The 22245-nt window shown below is 41.6% G+C and overlaps 1 pseudogene across 1 annotated transcript; it reads left to right on the top strand.

The window, feature by feature from the left end:
* The first annotated feature begins 21152 nt into the window (after positions 1 to 21152).
* Positions 21153 to 22017, top strand: LOC306667915 (KH domain-containing RNA-binding protein QKI-like; annotated as a pseudogene). The gene has a single exon. The product of its transcript is annotated as a KH domain-containing RNA-binding protein QKI-like (transcript).
* The last annotated feature ends 228 nt before the right edge of the window (positions 22018 to 22245 follow it).

The following is a 22245-nucleotide window of genomic DNA, read 5'->3' as shown; positions in this document are numbered from 1 at the left end:
TGATACATTGTAAGTCTCCCCCACCTCTGCTCCATGGGAATAGTAAATGACAAACTGCATCTTGGGATGAGGAGTAGCATAGGCTAGTGCCATCTTTAAATAAAAGCTTTGTGCTTGAGATTAAATCTCTAAGGGCTTCTCAGTATCCATGTATATCCCCTGCACCGGGGTCTGACCTGGATTCTGCTGGAAACAAGTATAATTCTAGATGGAGTTTATCTCCAGAACAGGTGATTTTGGCCTCTTGTCCCAGGGCCACCAGCCCTAGGGGGGACTGAGTCAAGTCACAGTGTCTGCAAGAGAAGAAAGGGGAATGGGCCTGAGGATGAAGGACCCATAACCAGGGTTCCCCCATGAAGCTGTGTCTAGGCTGAGATCAACGGTTGGGCAGGCTTCACTCAGAGGCCTGTGTGGACTGAGTCAGGGGACAGGGTTAGCTGATCGCCTGTGCAGAGAGAAGGGCAAGCAGGGCAGGAGTCCAGGCCATGATGCAGATGCCCCAGAGCTCTGTCTCCTGTGACAAGCCGCAAGGCTGGGATTCCCCAGGCCTCTCTTAGTCACTTTCAGGTCCTTTAGGGGCTGTGAGTGTTTGGTGATTATGCAAATTTACTCTTCCCCTGGAGGCCCTATTGAGGGATAATGGGGAACATTCTTACCAACAGCTGGGTCAGAATAGAAGACTGAGGGGGTGTGCTGCCTTAACTTCCTCTAGCTGCTCCTCTGGGCCAAAATGAGGCTTGGCCTTCAATGTCTCTGCTCACAGTCACCCTCCAGGAATTGAGCCATGAACACTGTTCCATCCCTCCTAAGTTGTTGTATGTCCAGGACCCAGATCAGCAAGCCTGTTTACATTCTAGGAACCTTTCCATGGGTTGAGCTGGGCCTTTCTGAGAGACCAATGACACATGGCTCAGCAGAAAGTGGACAACAGATCCACTGAGTCACATCCATAGCCCTATTTATTTATTTACTTGCTTTGAGATAGGGTCTTTCTCGGTAGGTTGCTGAGGCTGACTTTGAACTTGCAATCATCCTGCCTCAGCTCCTGAGCTGTTGGGATTACAGGCAAGCCCCACCCCGTTGGCTCCAAGATACGTCTTAATGAAAATGTCTTAGACCCAGAATGAGTTTACATTTTTTAAAGTTAGAAGAGAAAAAAAATGCACGTTACATTTAGAGGTAAGTAAATTTGGATTCATCTCATTTCTCAACCCACACCCTTAAAGCCAGGAAGGCCTGGGATAATATACACCAAACTTGGAAAGAAAAGAGGTGCCAACCAAGATTACCACATCCACCAAAACTATTTCTCAGAATTAACATGAGACAGAACCTTTCATGAGAAGCAGAAACCAAAAGACTTATACCACTAAGCCTATCCTACAGTGAAATGCTTCAATGCAGAAGAAATGAAAAATAAAAGGGACTCATAGGGATGAATCTCAATAAAAGAACAGTAAATTAAAGGAGAGTCAAATCTGAATTAAACATTAGAAATAAATCAAAATGACATGAAATGAAACCATCATCTCTATAGTAAAAGTGAATGTAAATCTAGTCTGTTCAATTAAAAGACATAGATTGGCAGATTAGATTAAGAAACAATATGCACAATCAGAAAAATGAGAAATTACACTCCATTTATGTATGATTATCAAGATTTATAAATGAATTCTACTGTAATGTACCACTAATTAGAACAAATTTAAAAAAATAAGGCCCACAAAATGTGAGACTCAACTTACAAAGACATCCACAGACTGGTAAAAGGGTAGAAAAACATATACCATGCAAATGAAAACTGAAAGCAAGCAGGGGTAACTACTCTAATATCAGACAAAGTAGACTGCAAGTCAAAATTAATCAGAAAAGACAAAGATGGTTACTTAATACTGGTCATGGGAATCATTCAACAAGATATGACAATAGTAAAGATTTATGCCCTTCAAAATGGTGTACCAATGTACATAAAACAAATCCTTCTCTATATAAAGAATCAAATAGACCACAATAGAGTAACACTGGGTAATTATAACATGACTCTTTCACCACTAGATAGGTCATCCAGACATAAACTAAGTAACACTTTGGAACTAAAAAATACTTTAAATCAAATGGACCTTACTGACATCTATAGAATATTTTATCCATTAACAACCGAAATCACTTCTCAGTGCCATAGGAAACTTTGTCTAAAATGGATCATACTTAAGAGCACAAAGCAAATCTTAGCAAATACAAAAATTAGAGATAATCCCTTGCATCCCATCAGATCATAATGGATTGAAATTAGAAATCAACCACAAGATTAAAAACACAAAACATTTTAACATCAGGAGGACAAATAATTCAATTTTGAATGAGGAATGTATCCACAGAACTCTGGGGAGAAATTCTTGGAAAAAATACTGGGCAACAAATAGATATGCAACAACTCAAAATCTCTGGAACAGTATGAAAGTGATTCTAAGAGGAAAGTTTATAGCATTAAATTCCTACAATCAAAAAATAAAGTTATCCCAAATCAATATAGTGCTCCTATTCCACAAGGTCCTAGAGGGAAAAAAACCAAACAGATTCCCAAATCTGTAAAGGACAGGAAATAATTACGATCAAAGGCAAAATTAATGAAATTGAGAATAAAAAATACAAAGGATCAATGAAATTGTTGGTCCTTTGGAAAGATAAACAAGATTGATAAACCCTTGGATATACTAACCAAAAGAAAGAGAAAGAACACCAAGTCAACAAAATTAGAGATTAAAAAGGAGATATCACCAAGACACTTCTGAAATACAAAGGATCATTAGAAACTATTTTGAAAATTTATACTTAAATAAACTAGAAAATGTGGAAAATATTGACAAATTTTGAGACACATATGACCTACCCTAACTGAATCATATAGAAAACTTAAACAGACCAAGATCAAGCAATGTAAAAGCACCAATTAAAGCATTCCAACAAAGAAAACCCAGGACCAGATGGATTCTCAGTTGAGTTCTATTAGACTGTTAAAAAAGAACTAATGCCAATCCTCTTCAAAGTATTCTATGAAATAGAAAAGGAAGGAACACTCTTAAATTCATTCTGTCAAGTTCATTCGATAAAGCCAGTATTAGGGGCTGGGCTTGTAACTCAGTGGCAGAGTGCTTGCCTAGCATGTGTGAGGCACTAGGTTCCATCCTCAGCAGCACTACATAAAAATAAATAAATAAAATAAAAGTATTCTGTCCATCTACAACAGCAACAAAAATTTTTGAAATCCAGTGTTACCCTGATACCCAAACCAGAGAAATACACATCAGACCAATACACCTGATGAACATAGATGCAAAAACCAGTTATAACATATTGACACACCACATTCAAAAATTCATTCAGATACACGCCTTGATCAAGTTGGTACCATCCCAGGAATGCAAGGTTGGTTCAACACACACAAATAAATGTAATTCGTCACATGAATAGATTTACAGGACAGGAATCACATATTATCTCAACAGATGCAAGAACAGTATCTAACAAAATCAAGCACCCATTCATGTTGAAAACACTGGAGAAACAGTAGTGTTTAAAACACCAGCTGTAGAGGGAAATTACCTGAAGACGGTAAAGGCTATGTATGACAAAACCAAGGCCAGCATAATACTGAATGGAGATAAACTGAAAACATGTCCTCTAAAATCAGAAACAAGTTAAGGATGTGCACTTTCATCACTCCTGTTCAACAGACTCCTTAAAACTCTAACCAGAACGATCAGGTCAAAGAAGGAAATTAAAGGATACAAATGAGAAAAGAAGTCAAATTATCTTTGCTTCCTGATGAAATGATCCTATATTTAGAAGAGCAAAAAAACTCCACCAGGAGACTTCTAGAGCTTGCCGCGCAGGTCGCATCTCCTGGCTGGAGCCTGGCGGTAGGGACCTCGCGAACTCTGGGGGACTCTGCCCCTGGAGCCCGGCACCACCGCCATGGGCCCAGGGTTCGTGGATGCGGCTGAGCCTGGTGCAGCTGAACAGCTTAGGCAGGGCGCGGGGAGTGGGGTGGGCGGTGCTGTTAGGGCGGCGGCTGTTAGGGCCGCGGCTCCGCGGGCAAGCCAAGCCCTCTGGGAAGAGTGAGGCAGTGATTTGCAGCATCAGGTTCACCTTCAGTCTGGTCTTTGACTCTTTTTAAAAAAGACTTCTAGAGCTGATCATCGTATTCTACAAAATAGTAGGATACAAGATTTACATACATAAATTGATTTACTCTTCTCCAATAATAAATCCACTGAAAAAAAGTATTCACAATAACCTCAAAAAATACTTGGGGATAAATCTTATCCCACCTGGCCAACCAATAGGGTTCCTCAGACCTTAATGAAACTGGAATGATCCTGATTGCAAAACCTGAACAATATAGCAAATGTAAAAATACTATCAACGTCATTTATGAATGTCACCACCAAAATTCTAAATAAATATCAGCAAATTTGAAAAAAAAAAAGATGATGTGGTCTCCCCCTTTTTTTTAACCCCTTTACACACGTACACACAGTCCACTTTTCTTGTTGCCCTCTGTACAGTGACTCTACACTTACCTGCTCACTCCTTTCAGCTCATCAGGCTGGGAATTTCCTTAAGTCAGGTAAAGTTGATGGGTCTCTGTGAAGCCCCTTACATTATAAATTCTAGCATATACTATAGTAAATGTCATTTAATAGTAAATGTCACAAATTTCTATTTCTTTTTTTTTTTTTTTTTTTTTTTCAAAATATACTCTGTTTATTATGGTTCTCTGGGCCCATTTGTTGGTAACCAGGAAGCACTGGTTATAATGCTGTAAAGCAGTTTCCCATTCCATTTAAAGGAATGCTGGAAAAAAAAAAAATCCATGTTTGATTAAACAAGGATATAATGGGCAAATAGTTAAATGGAGCTCTTTGCTGCCAAGTCTGCTGAGCTCCTTTAATATTTTACACTGCATTGTGGGAAGGGATACATCTTACAGAATTTTACTACCTTACTGGATAAACAGAAATTCTCTCTATATGATGTAATCTATCATATACAGAGAAAAAAGATGGCTCATATTGTATAAATATTAGTTTGGAGACAGAGGACTATAAATAAGCTATGTCCAGAAGTATTAAAAAAACACTTAAAAAAAAGGGGACACAGTATGAACAGAATTCTTAACTAATTAGGCCATCCTTGGGAGGATCATAAAAAATGGACTAGAGTTAAAAGTAGCTTTGTGTTTCATATTGGGTAGTCGTTACTAATGAAAATATGCTTTTTTGACTGGATAGTCTACCACCATGGAGACAGTTTGTTTCTCATCCTCAGGGATGTTGCCATGGAATTCTGATCTAGGTGTACCAATCACATGATGATACAAAAAATATCCTTAAGGGGTCACCAGATCAAGCTGGAAACTTCTGGAGTTCCCTCTCCCCAGCCATTATAACACTGCAGGTAAGTTTGTGCCAAGGATAATACTGGACTAGGAGTCAGAAGGCTTGGTCTCTATCACTTTGTAGCTGTGTCACCTTGGATAACTGCTTAACCTCTTAAATTTTGGTTCCCTTGTTTCAAAAAGGGATACATTATTGCGTTATTTTGATAACTGAGATAAATGTATGTAAAAGTGCTTTGAAACTGTAAAGTGCTATATAAACAGAGGGGATTACCATATAGGTGCTATCTTGATGTATCAAGAGGCCTTTTCTCAAGTCTGTAGTCTTGTGAGATGCCATTAGGTAAAGGGATTCCTTGGTAGAATTTCTTATGTTTTGTGAAGAGTTCTGGTTCCTGAGTAATCCCAAAGAAGATGCTATAAGGAAATCACTGTGCCTTCTTTTGATCCCAACTGGTCAAGAGTATCTGCTTTCTTATTCAGTAGGCTACTATAGATTTGAAGTAGAAAAAGAACAGGGTCCGGAGACCTTGATGGGATCCCAAGACAGTTCATGAACTTCAGTCATTTGAGATTGTAAGGACATGGTCTAATGCTGTTCTCAAAGAGGTGTTTTCTTTCTTTAGACAGAGTCGACAATTATAAATCCCCTGGTCCAAGTTTATTGTGTGTCTCTGAAGGCTTTAGCTGAAGAAATGAAATGTACACTCATGGAAAAAAGTGGGCCTTTGTGATAAAATAGCCTCAGCCATTTGGCTTGAGGACTCTGACTATACTATAAAGGGTTGTGCTGAATCTGGGTACAACAGGAAAGGAGTGGAGGTAAAGGCCACATCATGATGGCTGGATGCCTCTTGGGTCACAGTGTCCACTGGAATGATGCCTTCTTCAGTAGTAAGGTGGTAGGAATCACCATGAGCAAAAATCCAGTACCAGGTCTGTAGGCAGATGGACTAGCAGAAGGAAGGTGGTCAGAAGGTCCAGGTGAACACTCAGCAATCAGGAGGCACAGGACGTAATTCACTTTGGATGGAGTGTTGTCAGTTTGCACTGAAGGTCTGAAGAGAAACTCAGGTCTTCTAATTCCCAGTAACAGTGCTGGTGGCAGTGCTTGCTTAGTAGTTGCCTCTTTTCTCACAGCAAGGTCAACAGTCCCAAAATTAAAAACAAAACAAAACAAAACAAAACAAAAAAACTACCTCCAGAGTTCCTGCCACATTCTGACAAGCTCTTCTGGGTTGCAGGTCCAGTTCTTGAAAATGTGGAGTCCATGGCTGCAGCTACTAAAAGTTATCTGCTTCAATGATTGCAGGACACTGTAGCAAAACTTTTTCAACCTCCAATCCTGGACAGTTCTTGTTTTGTCACAGAATTTCAAGCTTTGAGTTCCAGTTGTTATTTTTCTCCTTTCTCTGGAGGAAAACCTCTTACCACCACAGTCTTAAGATTCTTTTGAGGTACATCCAGATTTAATTATAAAAGAGCTAAAGACCAACACAGTTTTCTCCAAAAAAAGTCATTTTTTTTTCTGGAAGCGAATCATTTGTCTCTGCCCTTTAGGTAAAGGGAACAGTCAACTGATTTTTTTTTTTTTTTTTCAGACAGTTGAATGAAACAGCATAATTGGCTAAAATCTAATCAGACAAACTACACTTAAGTGTTCATGTTCTCTTGCTTCGAGCTGTACCACTTGGTAAGCACCACTCCACAAAATTAAAATGTTTGATATTCAACTATTCAAACATTTTTAGTGTTTGCTGGATAATGGTCTGGAATTTGATAAAAAGCAGCTGACAATTAACAAAGAAACAAAAAATGGCATTTTGGCTATCTCATTATCACACTTATAAGCAAGTAGAATACACGGCAGGCCAGGAAAGTTTCAAATAGCTGATTTTTGAGTTTTAGCAGGAGTTTTAACAAAACTTTTCAGAGCACATTAGCCTTCAAATAAAGAAAAAACCCAAAACATCTTCGGGAATTCCATGCCTGTTCCAATGAATCTGCCTGCTAAAAATCCATGTGCACCATTAATTAGCTGGGCATGGCAGCACCATTTAAAAATAAGCCTGTTCACTACCAACCACACAAACTAGGGACACAAAATAGGAGCAAGTGACACACGTGGTCGTGGAAAATGGTCAAAGATAGATAGGTAGTCAGGCACCAGTATAAACAGCAGAAAACAAAGAACCGCTGGGCCAAAGATTAAATATGCTTCTTGATACTACAAAACACATCCACTCTCAATTGTAGCTGCTTTACATTGGGTGCCATTGTACCATATGCATCAGCCATCCTTCAGGCACCCCATGGTGAAAGGAAAGGATTCAGAATAGAAGCCAGCAGGGCTTGTTGTTACCCCAAATATCTATTATGCATAGTAACAGCTCACATATCCCAGGGACTCAAACAGGGGCTTCAAATTGGTAGTGAAGGATCCCAAACGACATCTAGGCCTCGGTTTCCTCCCCGTGGCATAAAGGAAGTGGCACATAGGAATTGTTCTTAACTCTTCTGGGTCACAAGGCCCCTTTGAAAACTTGCTAGCGGTGGATTATCATTCCTTATAATGCACGTTCCCACAAATTTTCTGCATACAATATCTGGGAGTTTTGGCGATCTCCAACTCCAATCCAAGTTTCCCAGGCTCAAAATTCCACAGATGAGTAACTGTTTTCTTACAACTCAAAAAAAATTACAATAATCATCCTTTACGTATACCAACGCTGTATAGTTTACAAAGCGCTTTTCAACCCCACATACAACGACAGGCAGAGGAGGAAACTGAGGCGCAGACAAATTACAGAGTGACTTGCCTAAGGTCACTCGGCCAGCTGATGGCTAGGCCCGGAAGCAAACCCAGCTCTTCTACTCCGGAGCTCGTATCCCCACCCCGGAGCTGCTGCCAGAGATCCCGCATCTCACTAAGGCGGCATGAGGAGGAAAAGGCAAAGTAGAAAGCCCACCACCAACCATCCTCCAGCTCCCTCCTGCCCGCCCAGCTGGGTTCTTGCAGGCCCGGTAGGGTGGCGCCAGGCCTCCAGGCCGGCGGCCACCCCCGCCTCCCCGGCCGCGCCAAATACCGCCGCTGCCGCCGCCTCCCCGGGAGCGGGGCGGAGCAGTTGCCCGCCGCCACCGACCACCCGGACGACTCCTCGTCGAATCCACAAATTTCTATTTCTTGTTTCTATTTCTGCTTACACAGGAAAATCATATAGTCAACCCCTGGGATTCTCTGGCCACTCAGATTTGAAGTTACAATCTGTAGTTAACCATTTCTTCCTCTGACCTCCATCCTGATCTCCATGACTACAGTGGAGATAGTGTAGCTGGTCTGTGGGTCTTCTCTGCTGTGGTATGGAGATGGCCACTGCCATGTGTTCATGTTGCCCTTGGCAGTTGTTACCTTTGTGTGAGCCCCTCAGGCTTTGCGGGCCAGGGACATTTGTAGGTAAGTGGTCCAACCTGTGGCACTCTGCTGGGCCTTCTGCTGCTTCCAACTGTGGGTTGTTCACAGGACTGTCATGCTGTGAAGCTGACAAGTTTCTAACCCTTTGCAGAACTGGCTGCATACTTTGCCTAAAGGCTGCTATGGTTTGAATTGCTCCCAGCCTTCATGTATTCTCTGGTATTCTGCACAAAACACACTAAAACATTACCCAAGGCAAAGAGAAAATAGAGAAATACTTACACAAAATCCAAGAGGAAATATGGTTATAGATTCTGAATTATGATCCTTTACCCCTTAAAATGGTTTATTATTTATATAACCTAATACGCATAACGAAGGTAGAGTAGAAGAAACAGAAATTGACAAATTACAAATATATTTGTCATCAGTCTTCATACTATAAAGATAACTCAATATTAGCTCGATAAATTATAAGAGATTTTTTACTTTAAGTAAATACGTTACTTATGCCATCAAACTCTGTACTTTAAGCAATTAATTTTATTATTGACAAATCTGAAACAGTAGCAATCATTTCTTGCAATTTCAAGATAACAAATGAGCTCAATAATTTAGGATTTGGAAGAGGATCTTTCTGTAGCTTCAACTGTTAAGTTGGACTTCTAAGGCATTTTCCTGGTTTGTCACATCACTGGATGAATTTGTGATCAATTATTTCAAAATATAAATTTTATTATACTTACAAATAAGATTATTTTTAAAAATTTTTTAACTGATTCTTTTTAGTTATACATAACATTAGGATTCAGTTTGACATAATAAAAGTGTGGAATATAATTCACTCTAATTTAATCCTCACTATTTTCCCTTTCCCTCCTCCACTCCCTCCACTGTCTACTTCTGTCTACAGTACTGGCACTTTACTCTTGATTTTTAGTTCTTTTTTTTAGTTAGTGTCTTGGGAATATACAATTCTTGTGAAATAGTTTTTCTAAAATGATTTAATTATAAAGGAAAACAAGTCTAGATTTTTTGTAACATTTTTATCTTTATTCAGGTAAAATTTGCAAACAAAATTGCATATTTTAAGAAGTACTATGTGGTGTTTGGAAATATATATACATTGTGAAATGATTGCTGCAATTGAGCTAATGAACACATACCATCTCATGTATTTGCCTTCTCTCTCTCTCTCTCTCTCTCTCTCTCTCTCTCTCTGTATGTGTGTTTTGAGAACATTTAAGATCTACTCTCTTAACAAATGTCCAGGATACAATATTACTAACTGTAGTAAGCTTGCTGGAGGTGAGCTTTCTGGAGATTACTCACCCTGCATGTGTGAAAATTGGCAACCTTCAACCAATAGCTTCTCTAATTCCAAACCCCTGTCTACTACCATTCTATTGCTGCTTCTATGTGTTTAACTGATTTAGATTTCACATCAACGGGAGATCCTTCTCGACTTATTTCACTTAGCATAATATCTTCTAGGTTCATAAATGAAATTATAAGTGACAGAATTTCCATCTTTTTGTAAGATTGAATACCATTCAAGTAATAATATGAATGCCTTATTTATGTATGCAAACATACATATTAAAAATGTGCCAAGAAATTTGAAAATAATTTTCTCTACAAGTTTATATTTAACAGAGTGCCCTTTCAGTATAACCAGGATAATCTTTCAAGGAAAATCCTTTTCTTCTGAGCAGTAACCCCAGGTCCCTGCCTCTTTCTGCAGGGCCACTTCTCTCCCATCACCTCACTGCTTCCCTCACCCTTTGTCCCCTGCCCCGAACTTCCCTGTGCACAGTCAAGCCCCTCCCTTTCCTCTAAGGCAGGTCCTGAAGTGGAGGCCAGACCCAGAGACTTGGCCAGAAACTTCTGTTCCTGTTCATCTACAGATCCTTCACTTAAAGAACCAGGCTAGTCTCTGTCATTTGTTCTTAGGAACTTCTGATGGACCAGGAATCCTAGCTTGGAAATTGACTCACAGTCACAAGGCTGTTGGTATTGTGACCTTTAAACTGTCAAGGCCCCACCTGGTTCCATCTCCCTGTCCACCTCTAGTGTCCTGCCTTGGAATCCTGGTTCCAATTGCTTCAGGCCCATTCACTCACACTAGCTCTATGTCTAACCTCTGTGGTCCAAAGCTTCCTGCTCTGCCCACTGGCAGCTGCATCACCTGCCTCCAGGTCACCAAGTGTCTGTGAGCCTCTCAGGAGTCACAGAGCTTGGCCCACACAGGGGAAGTTCAAGTAGCGAAGAATCATTCTATGTCTGTCAGGGACAGAGCACTCCTGGTCATTGCTGTGTGATAGTCCTTGAATGCTCCTCACACCAGGTAGGAGCTAGGGTGACAGAAAGAGAAAGGTTCAAATTGTCACCTAGATGTGAGTCCTCAGAGCCCATATCAGGAATAGGTGACTTCACAGTCAGTTTATGTTTTGCAGAAACTTTCCCAAGTTGGGGTTCCCTTGACACAAGGGAAGATGGTTGGCCAGGCAGGCCTGGTATTGAGTCCTGGTCCACTGACTCATTTGACCAAGAAATATTTGTGGAGCATTTAATATGTGCTAGGTACCACACCAGTTGACTCTAGATACAGTGTTGAGTAGTTCCGTTGGTCCCTACCCTGTTACAGGTATAATATTCTCAAGCTTGAATTTAGGGTCTCTGCAATTGTGTGTCAGATATGTAGTATTCACATGCATTTTTCTAGAGAGCAGTTCTAGCATCTTCCACAAATTTTCAAAGACTCCAGAACCCCAAGAATTCAACACCCATGGATCTAGAGATCCCACCTTACCAGATGAGGCTTGGACAACCTCTTCGCCTTTCCTAGACTTAGCTTCTTCACTTGCTTCTCTCTCATGGAGTCTAGGAAGGTGCAAGACACAGTCACAAATAAAAGTTGTTCTTGTTATTAATTTTACAACCCTGCACTAGACCTGTGGCTTTAAGCAGTTAGAGAAGGGACTCCCTGCAAGGAGTGAAGATTAGAGGCTACAGGGCGTCCCCAAATACTATCACTCTTCTTCCCCCTATCTTGATCATGATATACTCTGCACCCTCCTGCATTTTCCAAAGCTGATGTGTTAGTCAGTGTTTCATTGTTATGACAAATTCCTGAGATGATGTGGTTATGATAAAAGGTTTATTTTAGCTCATAGTTTGGGAGGTTTCATTTCAGGATCAGTTGGCTCACTGCTTTAGAGCCCATGGCAAGGCAATATATCATGGTGGGAGCCAGTGGTGGAAGAAGCTGCTCACTTCATGGTGGCCAGAGGAACAGGCGTCTCAATAGCTCCTTATAAAACAGGACCCCCATAGTTTTCAAGATGGCGGCCTAGAGGGTGGCTGCATTTCGTGTTGCTCCAGGACTCAGGATTCAAGAGAGGAGATATTGGGACGCTTGGGACCAACTCAAAGTAGCCGGGTGACTCTCACCCCCTGGGGGGGCATCCCGGATGGGACGGGGGTCCCGGAACGCAGGAAACTTTGTGAAGTAGAACTGCCGGCGAGACGCCCCTCCCCCCGCTGGAGCAGTGAACTCTGATAGCTGGGAGCGCCGTAAAGGAGGCCGCTCGGCACAGCGCTGGGACTCGGAGCAGCCACTGGGGCTCCGGCGGCTGCCCGGGGGAGGAGTGGCGGGGAGAACTGTGTGGACTCAGGACACCGGGGCCTGCCCTGAGGAGGTGGAGGAGGAGCATGGCCACTTGGATTCGGAGAGACTGCACCAGAGCTGCAGGCGGTTGCCAGAGGAGAAGCTGCGCGGCGAGCTGTTTGGAATCAGAACGATGCTTCTGAACACCGGGGCCTGCCCTGAGGACGAGGAGGAAGAGGAGCGGCCACTTGGATTCGGGTGACTACACGGGAGCTACAGGCGGTTGCCAGAGAAGGGGCTGCGTGGCGAGCTGTTTGGACTCTGACCACTTCTGAACCCCGGGGCCTGCCCGGAGGAGTAGGAGAAGGAGGAGAAGGAGCGCGGCAGGTCCTTTGGACTCGCAGTGACTGCATTAGCGCTCCAGGCGGCTGCTCAGAGGAGAAGGCGAGTGGTGAGTTGTTTGGTCTTAAAGTGACAGCTCCTGAACACAGGGGGGCTGCCTGGAGGAGAAGCGTGGTGGGACGCTTGGTCTTGAGTGGCCGCACCAGAGCTCCGGGCGGTGCCCAGAGGACCCGTGCAGCGGGTCACGTGGATTCAGAGCCACTCAGAGGGACTGCTCCTGAACACCCGGGGGGTTATCTGGAGAAGGAGGAGGAACGGGGAGGGTCACTTCGACTCGGAGTGATTGATTGCCCCGGGCTATGGGTGGTTGGTGGGAGGAGGAGGCACGAAGTGAGTTTCTTGGACTCCTAGTGACCGCACCGGCATACTGGGCGGCTGTCTGGAGGAAGAGGCCTGTGGCGGGTCTCTGGGACTCAGAGCGATTGTTCGGGGCCACAGGTGGCTGCTCAGAGGAGGGGCCACGCAGCCAGGCGATTAGGTGCAGAGCAGGGTCCCAGGATCTAGGAGGCTTCTGGGTGGAAGAGCCGCACAGAGACAGGCTTAGGGCCTATGGGCAAATTCTCTGAGGAGGGGCAGCCTAAGGAGATTCATCTGCGAAGGGTGAGGCTCCCAGGCCCAGGAGGTAGGGCCGGGCCCCTGGAAACTTTGCAGAGGAAGGCAGCCCAGCTCAGGCAGTAGCTGTAAATTGAGGGGAACCTCTAGGAGGAAACTGACCAGCGAGACCTCCCCACTGGGTGAGTCTTCCCTGCCTGGTGAGGTTTCCCCACAAGGACGGTAAAACCAGAGACACAGGCCCAAACAGGCCTTGCCTCAGCCCACAGCCTAGGTCCCCTTTGGATGACCATTGGTCAACAAGTGGAGGCACCTCTGCCCACTAGCAGGGATTATACCCCACCTGAAGGCCACCACTCCTAGAGAGGCAGCTTCCTTGTGGAGCACCGCATTATCAACTTCCTCCAAGACTTCAGCCTACTGAAGGCTAAGAGGGGATATATATAGAAATCTTCAGGGACATTGTAAATCAACAGAGGAAATCTGCAATATCTCAGCGGTCCACTGATATCTGAACAATATGAGAAAACAAGGAAAGAAAATGCTGCAAACAAATCTAGATGTTACATCAATAAAACCCAATGACAGCATGGCAGAAGAAATGACAGAAAAGGAGTTCAGAATGTACATAATTAAAATGATCAGAGAAGCAAACGATGAGATGAAAGAGCAAATGTAAGCATTGAATGATGAGATGAAAGAGCAAATGCAAGCATTGATTGATCGCACCAATCGACAGTTAAAAGAGCAAATACAGGAAGCAAAAGATCATTTCAATAAAGAGTTAGAGATATTGAAAAAAAACCAAACAGAAATCCTTGACATGAAGGAAACAATAAACCAAATTAAGAACTCCATAGAAAGCATATCCAATAGGATAGAACACCTGGAAGACAGAACCTCAGACATTGAAGACAAAATATTTAACCTTGAAAACAAAGTTGAACAAACAGAGAAGATGGTAAGAAATCATGAACAGAATCTACAAGAATTATGGGATATCATGAAAAGGCCAAATTTAAGAATTATTGGGATTGAGGAAGGCCTAGAGAAACAAGCCAAAGGAATGAACAACCTATTCAATGAAATAATATCAGAAAATTTCCCAAATCTGAAGAATGAAATGGAAAATCAAGTTCAAGAGGCTTACAGGACTCCAAATACACAAAATTACAACAGACCCACACCAAGGCACATTATAATGAAAATACCTAACATACAAAATAAAGACAGAATTTTAAAGGCTGTGAGAGAAAAGAACCAAATTACATTCAGGGGGAAACCAATACGCATATCAGCAGATTTTTCAATCCAGACCCTAAAAGCTAGAAGGTCCTGGAACAACATTTTTCAAGCCCTGAAAGAAAATGGATGCCAACCAAGAATCTTATACCCAGCAAAACTTACCTTCAAATTTGACGATGAAATAAAATCCTTCCATGATAAACAAAAGCTAAAAGAATTTACAAAAAGAAAGCCAGCATTACAGAACATTCTCAACAAAATATTCCATGAGAAAGAGATGAAAAACAAAGAAGCAATCAGCAAAGGGAGGAATTATCCTAAAGGAATTGTCAAATAAAGGAGGAAACAAGTTGTGTCAAACAAATAAATAAACAAAATTTTAAAAATGAACCAAATGACCGGGAAACCAAATCATTTCTCTATAATAACCCTGAATGTTAATGGCCTGAATTCATCAATCAAAAGACATAGACTGGCAGACTGGATTAAAAAGAAAGATCCAACAATATGTTGCCTGCAAGAGACTCACCTCATAGATAAAGATACCCATAGATTAAAGGTGAAAGGATGGGGAAAAACATACCATGCACATGGACTCAGCAAAAAAGCTGGAGTATCCATCCTCATTTCAGATAATGTGGACTTCAAGCCAAAGTTAGTCAGAAGGGATAAAGAAGGTCATTTCATACTGCTTAAGGGAAGCATAAATCAGCAAGATATAACAATCATAAACATCTATGCCCCAAACAGTGGCTCATCTGTGTATGTCAAACAAATCCTTCTCAATTTCAGAAACCAAATAGACCACAACACAATAATACTAGGTGATTTTAACACGCCGCTCTCACCACTGGACAGATCTTCCAGACAAAAATTGAACAAAGAAACCATAGATCTCAACAACACAATCAATAATTTAGACTTAATGGACATTTATAGAATATTCCATCCAACCAAGAGTGAATACACTTTCTTCTCAGCAGCACATGGATCCTTCTCTAAAATAGACCATATATTATGCCACAAAGCTAATGTTAGCAAATACAAGAAGATAGAGACACTAGCATGTATTCCATCAGATCATAATGGATTGAAGTTAGAAATAAATGAAAGAGTAAAACACAGAAACTATTCCAACATCTGGACATTAAACAATATGCTATTATATGATGAATGGATAACAGAAGATATTAGGAAGGAAATTAAAAAATTCTTAGAGGTAAATGAGAACAAAGAAACATCATATCAAAATCTCTGGGACACTATGAAAGCAGTACTTAGAGGGAAATTTATTTCATGGAGCGCATTTAATAAAAGAAGTAAAACTCAACAAATAAACAACCTAACACTACAGCTCAAAGCCTTAGAAAAAGAAGAACAGAACAGCACCAAAAGTAGTAGAAGACAGGAAATAGTTAAACTCAGAGCTGAAATCAATGAAATTGAAACAAAAGAAACAATACAAAAAATTGACAAAATAAATAGTTGGTTCTTCGAAAAAATAAACAAAATTGATAAACCTTTAGGCACACTAACAAAGAGAAGACGAGAGAAAACCCAAATCACTAAAATTCGGAATGAACAAGGAAATATCACAACAGACAGGATGGAAATACAAAACATAATTAGAAGCTATTTTGAAAATCTATACTCCAACAAAATAGAAAATTTCGAAGACATCAACAGGTTTCTAGAGACATATGAATTGCCTAAACTGAATGAGGAGGACATAAACAATTTAAATAGACCAATTTCAAGTACTGAAATAGAAGAAGTCATCAAAAGCCTACCAACAAAGAAAAGTCCGGGACCAGATGGGTTCTCAGCCGAGTTCTACAAAACCTTTAAGGAAGAGCTCATTCCAATACTTCTCAAAGTATTCCATAAAATAGAAGAGGAGGGAACCCTCCCAAACTCATTCTATGAAGCCAATATCACACTGATACCTAAACCAGACAGAGACTCATCAAGGAAAGAAAATTTCAGACCAATATCCTTAATGAACATCGACGCAAAAATTCTCAACAAAATTTTAGCAAATCACATACAAAAACATATTAAAAAGATAGTGCACCATGATCAAGTGGGTTTCATCCCAGGGATGCAAGGTTGGTTCAACATCAGGAAATCAATAAACGTAATTCACCATATTAATAGACTTAAAGTCAAGAATCACATGATTATTTCAATAGATGCAGAAAAAGCATTTGATAAAATACAGCACCCCTTCATGCTCAAAACACTAGAAAAAATAGGGATAGTGGGAACATTCCTTAATATTGTAAAGGCCATTTATGCTAAGCCCATGGCTAATATCATTCTAAATGGTGAAAAACTGAAAGCATTCCCCCTAAAAACTGGAACAAGGCAGGGATGCCCTCTTTCACCACTTCTATTCAACATCGTTCTTGAGACTCTGGCCAGAGCAATTAGACAAACCAAAGAAATTAAAGGGATACGAATTGGAAAAGAAGAACTCAAACTATCCCTGTTCGCTGATGACATGATTATATATTTAGAGGAACCTGGAAATTCCACCAGAAAACTCTTAGAACTCATAAGTGATTTCAGTAAAGTAGCAGGTTACAAGATCAATGCCCATAAATCCAACGCATTTTTATACATAAGTGATGAATCTTCAGAAAGAGAAATTAGGAAAACTACCCCATTCACAATAGCCTCGAAAAAAATAAAATACTTGGGAATCAATCTCACAAAAGAGGTGAAAGACCTCTACAATGAGAACTATACAACACTAAAGAAAGAAATTAAAGAACACCTTAGAAGATGGAAAGATCTTCCATGTTCTTGGATAGGAAGAATTAATATTGTCAAAATGGCCATACTACCTAAAGTGTTATACAAATTCAATGCAATTCCAATTAAAATCCCAATTGTGTACCTTACAGAAATAGAGCAAGCAATTATGAAATTCATCTGGAAGAATAAGAAACCCAGAATAGCTAAAGCAATCCTTAGCAGGAAGAGTGAAACAGGGGGTATTGCAATACCAGATCTTCAACTCTACTACAAAGCAATAGTAACAAAAACGGCATGGTATTGGTACCAAAATAGAAAGGTAGATCAATGGTACAGAATAGAGGACACGGACACAAACCCAAATAAATACAATTTTCTCATACTAGACAAAGGGGCCAAAAATATGCAATGGAGAAAAGATAGCCTCTTCAACAAATGGTGCTGGGAGAATTGGAAATCCATATGCAACAGAATGAAACTAAACCCATATCTCTCACCATGCATGAAACTAAACTCAAAATGGATTAAGGACCTTGGAATCAGACCAGAGACCCTGCAGATTATAGAAGAAAAAGTAGGTCCAAATCTTCACCTTGTTGGTCTAGGACCAGACTTCCTTAACAGGACTCCCATAGCACAAGAAATAAAAGCTAGAATCAACCACTGGGATAGATTCAAACTAAAAAGCTTTCTCTCAGCAAAGGAAACTATCAGCAATGCGAAGAAAGAGCCTACAGAGTGGGAGAATATCTTTGCCAATCATACTTCAGATAGAGCACTAATCTCCAGAATCTATAAAGAACTCAAAAAACTCTACTCCAAGAATTCAAATAGTCCAGTCAACAAATGGGCTAAGGAAATGAATAGACACTTCACAGAAGAAGATCTACAAGCAATCAACAAACATATGGAAAAATGTTCAACATCTCTAGTAATAAGAGAAATGCAAATCAAAACCACCCTAAGATTCCATCTCACCCCAATTAGAATGGCGATTATCAAGAATACGAGCAACAACAGGTGTTGGCGAGGAGGTGGGGAGAAAGGTACACTCATACACTGCTGGTGGGCTGCAAATTAGTGCAGCCACTCTGGAAAGCAGTGTGGAGATTCCTTAGAAAACTTGGAATGGAACCACCATTTGACCCAGCTATCCCACTCCTTGGCCTATACCCAAAGGACTTAAAATCTGCATACTACAGAAATACAGCCACATCAATGTTCATAGCTGCTCAATTCACAATAGCCAGACTGTGGAACCAACCTAGATGCCCTTCAATTGATGAGTGGATAAAGAAACTGTGGTATATATATACTATGGAATATTACTCAGCCATAAAGAATGATAAAATTATGACATTTGCAGGCAAATGGATGAAATTGGAGAATATCATGCTAAGTGAGATAAGCCAATCTCAAAAAGCCAAAGGACGAATGATATCGCTAATAAGTGGAGGATGACACATAATGGGGGGGAGGGAAGGGTTAGAGTTAGGGTTAGGGAGGGAGGCAAGTATGGAGGAAGGAACTACTGTATAGAGGGTAAAGAGGGGTGGGAGGGGTGGGGGGAAGGGAAAAAATAACAGAATGAATCAAACAACATTGCTCTATGTAAATTTATGATTACACAAATGGTATGCCTTTACGCCATGTACAAACAGAGAAACAACATGTATCCCATTTGTTTACAATAAAAAATAAATAAATAAAATAAAATAAAATAAAACAGGACCCCAATGGCCTAACTTCCTTTCACTAGGCCTCACCGCCTACAAGTTCTGCCATGTTCAAAGAGCACTGTGACTGTACAGCAGACTTTCAACATATGATGGACCTTTGAGGCAGAAATGTGCCCATGACAGCTGACTTCTAGAAATTATCATCAGAAATTTGTAAACTGGGGATTGGGACAAATGGTGGATTATGGAAGTTCGCTTTCCTGGTCACTCCATATCATGAAACTATGATCTCATTTACATAGCTCCTTGAAAAAAGGTGAGAGAGGGGATCTTTTCTGGGAAATAACTCTGAACATTGAAAACAGATTGGGGAATCACACGGTCAGATAGAACAAATTAACAGAGATTCCCAAGGCTGCTGCTCCTGGCAACTCTCCTGTGCTAAAATTGTGAAGCAGTACTTCAGTTAAAGAACCCCAGTTTTAGGGGATCCGAGGGGTGTGTAGATATGGAGTGAGATCAGTGTTCAGTGTCACTGCACAATGAAGCTGCAGCATATCTTGTGCAACAATATTGTGCAGAGGGGAAAGGGAGGAAAACACATCTCCTGTCTCTCCTGGCTATGAGGGAAATTGGAGGAAGGAATCCCCTTACAGCTCCAGCACAGAGGAGAGGCAGCTGGAGACCTGAGTTTCCAACAGCTGTCCCTGGCCAGAAGAGCAGGTTTAGCAAACCCACAATACATGGCACAGTGTGTGTCTAAGAGACCAGAAGAAAATCCAAAAAGCGCAGTGAGGTTTTTGTAGGGGGAACGTGGTCAGAAAAACACATTTGACTACCCTCACCACAGAACAACCTCTTATAAAATTGGCTGCCTGGAAGTACAGCTGTAAAGAGGAGCCTGGCGGAGAACACGAAGGGAGGGGACGAATGCCTAGTTTGGAGTCTGAATCCGAGTGATGTAAAACCACACAGTTCTTGCGTGTCTGAGGGGAACAAGAATTGACCCCTCCCCTGCATGAGTGAAACCCGGGGCATTTTCCTGGGGGACAGTCTTCCAGCAAGGCCCAGCATCTGCTCAGCCAGGGAGCTGCACCAGTTAAAAACCTTCAGACCAATCCAAGGAAGAGCTTGTAAACTTAACCTGAACGCTGCCCCCAAGGGTCCTGCCGATGGGACCTCCTGTCACTTCAGCAACCACGACTATCACACAACTGAAGAATATTTGGACCCCCAGTGGGAATAATTCCCTAAATATAAGACAAGATCCTCTATTATTTTTATTTTTTAAATTTTTACTTATTAGTTTTTTTCTATTCAGTGTTGTTTTGTAACCTGCTTGGCTCCTGGACATTTATACTTATTTAGACCTGATTTTGGTTCTTGTTTTCATTTTTGGTTGTTTTTTTTTCTTTCTCTCTTATTCCTAACACTTTTGTAAAGCTGTTATTCCTCATAGATCAATATTTTGAGAACTAAGATGTTTAGGGTTAGGGAGAGTGTTCAATACTGGAAAATTGGAGACAAGGGGCAGGACCACCTGCCAATGAAGAGTACTGAGACTGAACCCTGCTCTGGCTCCTTCCCAGATGCAAATATCCACCATGCAGTGTTCACTGCTGAGCTGTCTAACCTCATGACTGGTAAATCACACAGTTCTGGCCTCATGTTCAAGTGATGACTGATGTTATTTTGTAGCTACAAGTACCTGGGTTTGTACCATGAGCTGTTTTTCCAAAGGTGTGTAATTCTGTACAGCAGGTGACACTACTGTTCCCAAACTCCCATGGTCTACACTGGGATTTGCTAGGGGGTCTTGACCTAAACACTAGCTTTTGACTCCTATCACCAGTTCTTCTATTAGCATACCACTGTGGCATATGGTCATACTCTCTCACCTTGGAATACATAGCCATTTGTCAATTTCCAGTGTCATACATATATGCTGGCCACCATGGAGAAGAACATTGGCTCCAGAGAGGCTACTGTCCAGGGTTCACCCTCGCCCATTCCTTCTCTCTGGCACTGGCCCCAAGGTGGTGGGCTCAGTGAGCTGCAGAGCCTGGAATTTGATCAATGTGATCGGGGGAAATGGTAATACCAGATTACCTGATGAGGGAGATAATGAATGACAAAAAGATCTTGAGCAACCTGTCCAAATTCTGCAGGATCTCCACCCACCTCCAGAGGCTGCTGGAAGAAGAAATTAGCACAGGGAAGATCTTTGGACCCAGAGGACTTATAGCTAAACAGCTTGAAGCAGAAACTGGATATATAATAATGGTGCCAGCCAGGGGCTCAATGACACATAAAAAGGAGGAGGAGCAGAATACAGCAAACCCAATTGGGAGCATCTAAATGAAGATTTCTATGTGCGAATCACTGTGGAAGAAGCTCAGAGCAGAGCAGAAATAAAACTGAGGAGAGCAGTTGAAGAAGTGAAGAAACTACTGGTACCTGCAACCAGAGGAGAAAACAGCCTGAAGAAGATGCAGCTGATGGAGATGGGGACTCCAAATGACACCTAGAGAGATGCCAACATTAAATCACCAGCCCTTCACTTTTCTCTTGCAGCAACAGCCCAGGCTGCTTCTAGGATCATAACTAGGCCTAGGCTGTCTTCCCCACAGCTAGCCCTACCATTATGCCTTTGATCAGATAAATACAGACGACTGATATGCTAAATGGAACTCCTCACCCAACTGCTGCAATAGTCCCTCCAGGGCCTGAGCCTGGGTTGATCTACACACCCTACCAATACTCCTACATGTTGGCACCAGCTACCTTAATCCTCGACTACCCTGTTCAACCCAGGGGTGTATTAGCTGCAGTGGCTACTGAAGTTCAGAGGCAAGACATGTGTGTCCATCATTACCAAAGGATTGTGACCAAAGGCTGAGCTGCCACTTGCAACTAACTTGTGAACTTCTGATCTCTGAACTCTTCACCCAGTGATATCCTGACCACGCTTGTCTGCTGAACAGTGGCCTTTGCTTGCCTGTGGTCAGTGCAACAAGCTGAGGCATTTGTCTATTTGCCTTACCATCTAACCAAACAAAAGACAAAGAAAATGTTTTCCTGTAATTCAGCTCCCCACCCCCTCCCCAACCCCAACCTGGGTGGATGAAAGTGTTTCTAGAACCTGCCCTGAATAGTAGGAAAGTATTAAGGCCCAAATCATCCC

This window comes from Sciurus vulgaris (assembly GCF_902686455.1).
Source record: "Sciurus vulgaris genome assembly, chromosome: 8".
Classification (NCBI taxonomy): domain Eukaryota; kingdom Metazoa; phylum Chordata; class Mammalia; order Rodentia; family Sciuridae; genus Sciurus; species Sciurus vulgaris.
Note: the sequence above shows the minus strand (reverse complement) of the source record. Positions and strands in the feature narration are given on the sequence as shown.